Source organism: Vombatus ursinus, unplaced genomic scaffold (genome assembly GCF_900497805.2).
Source record: "Vombatus ursinus unplaced genomic scaffold, bare-nosed wombat genome assembly UNPS02014798.1, whole genome shotgun sequence".
NCBI lineage: Eukaryota > Metazoa > Chordata > Mammalia > Diprotodontia > Vombatidae > Vombatus > Vombatus ursinus.
Window position 1 is genome coordinate 71,011,396 of NW_020954576.1, and position 2,705 is coordinate 71,014,100.

The 2,705-nt window shown below is 40.1% G+C and overlaps 1 pseudogene; it reads right to left on the reverse strand.

Moving 5' to 3' along the window:
• Window positions 1-578: 578 nt before the first annotated feature.
• LOC114049467 lies at window positions 579-2,287 on the reverse strand (annotated as a pseudogene).
• Between the last annotated feature and the right edge of the window lie 418 nt (window positions 2,288-2,705).

Here is a 2,705-nt window from a genome sequence, read left to right on the forward strand (position 1 = left end):
GATCTGATTGTGGTCAGAAATAAGAGACAGTGGAGAGATTTTTTGGAAGGAACAAATGGTAGCCCTCAGCAACTATTGGGATATTTACAGTAGGGCTGAAAATGGGTCATCATGGTTGAGGTGTAAGACTATGCCAAGTATGGTCTCAATTTTAAATCATTGAAGGAGGACTGTGATATAAATTGAAGCTACAGATTCCTGTGAACTTGAGAATGTCAGGAGGGTGTTAGAACAAATCAGTTTGGCACTTCTAAGGGGACCTTGGCCTAGACACAATATTCATAAATTTGGATGTAACCACTGATAATCTGCTGAAAGTACAAAGGACCATGTACAAAGTTTTGAGAGCTGTGTGTTTACTAACTGGTACATTGTGTCAAAGGTGTACTGTATGCCATGAACCTTATATTGCCCACTGTAATTCTGTGTCTGTGAAAAGCCTGGAAAGAAGATGAGATTCCACTGGAGATGGAATACGTTCTTTGAAAAATGAGATCTACATTACATTTTTTTTGTTTTCCAATTGGGAAATTTATTTAAACAGATCAAATAAAAGAGATGCCTCCTTGTCTCTGCACTTAGAAGAACGTGTTGGGCCTCTTGTTAGTAAAGCGTGGTTTGTGCTGGTGACGCAGATCTTTGTGGGACAGAGGGAACTTGATTTTGGAGTCATGAAACTGCTTGACTGGAGGCTGGCAGCATTTGCTGGCAGGAATTTCTTCCACTTTCATGATCTGGATGGAATGGGCCTGGGCACGGTGATGGGCTCCCATATCTCAGTAGCACTGAGTGATGGCACCAGCCATGGTCAGGTCCCTGTACTCCCTGTACTTGTTGTGGGTTCCACTTCTGGAATCGTAGCACAGTCAGATGCCAAAGTTTTTTCACTCTAAGAGGGGTCTTTTCAAAGACCTGTCCACAGTATGCAAGTTCTCCAGAAGACTTCATCTTTTTCAACTGGAAAACGAAGTACCAGAATTGGGACTTTGCTACAACATGATTAGGAGCAAAGATCCGCATCCGATAAAGAGGCAGCACTGGACTCTTGGGAGTGGGTAGGCAGCGTCTAACTACCTTATATTCTCTCAGGGTGCCCAAGGTCTTCCTAGTCCTGCCACCTCCTTTTTTTTTTTTTTAAGAGAACAAGAGCACAGGCTTCATTTGTGTGCATGGTGAGGCCATTTGGAACTGGGTTTATGGATCCTGTTCCATTTGTTTGCATGGAACGTATAACCAGTCAAGAAATACAACTGATAGACAAATAAATGGAACATAAATGAGATCATGGTGAGTACTTAAGAGGAGAAAGCATAATACAAGGTCAAGAAAAGAAAATATTATTTCCAATTGTTTGTGTCTAGAAAGACTTAAAAAACAAGCTGGCTTTGGATCTCAGTCTTAAGGAGTAGGTAGGATTTCAGCAAGCAGAGTTGGGGGTTGGGGTTAGGAAGGAATGTCTTTAAAAATAAGGTGTATAGAGGACCTTGAATATCAGGCCAAAAAGAAAAAAAGAAACAACTTTGTACTTTATTCAGTAGACCATAGGAAGTTATTGAAGTATTTGGGGCTAAGGAATAAGAGCAAACTATTTTTGTTTTGTTTTTGGCCAAACCTATGATATTATTGGTATAGGGAGCTCCCAGTGAGGAAATTTACTGTACCAATGGAGACTGCTAACTGGTCTGTAACTTACACTAAATACAGTGTTATCTGAAGCACTAAGAATTTAAGTATGTGTCATGGGCAGAATGCAAACCTGTTTTCCTGGTTCTTTTGTAAAGATTGGCTTTCGTATCAAACATTGCCTTTCACAACAGGGCATAAGGAAAATCTAGGTACAGTACGAAATATTGATCAAATGAATGAAAGGCTGGATGTAGCAGACTCATTATATTGGAGTCAGTTGGTATTTGTCAGGACTCAACACGATTCTGAACTAGAGTGATAGCAATAGAGGTCAAAAAGAGAGGGCCAATTCACAAAATGTTACAGAAGTGGAAGCCCTAGGACTTTTTAGCTGATTGGATACGTATGTGTTATGCAGCTGTTCCATTCTAAGGAAAGAAGGTGGCCAACACATAGGTATGACAACAACAAAAAACTAGAAAGGCAAATGGTTCAAATTGTTATTTACTTGGTAGTTTTAAGTTCTTGAGTATAGTTTGTCCTTTGCATTCATATGGCATTAAGACTTGTCTTGCCATCGTACTTTTTGGACATCTCACGCTAGCCCCACTCTTTGTTCCAGCCCAACTAGAATACTTCTCGTCCTGTACACATGATTCATGTTCTATATCCTCAGTGTCTGCTTATGCCACTCTCTACTCTGCCTTTGAGATTATACCCATCTTTTCAGGCTCAGCTCAAATGTAGCTTCCTCAATGAAGCCTTTCCTGTTCTAACAAACTGGAGAGGGGCTTTTCCTTCTCAGACCTTATAGAACATTTTGCTGAGTTAGGGGGAAGGTGAGGATTTTCACTTGCCAAAATGATACAACAAAATCACTCTGTGTGTGTGTGTGTGTGTGTGTGTGTGTGTTTGTGAGAGAGAGAGAGACAATGTCTGCTTTCACTTAGTTTCACTTAGTTTTGAATTCATTTGCTTGTCAAAGTAGGGAAGATCTTGGGAATGTTGTGGGCTTTTAGCCAAATAGTTCTTATAGCGTGTGATAGAATGAAACTATTAATTCATTTAAGAAAGCAAGA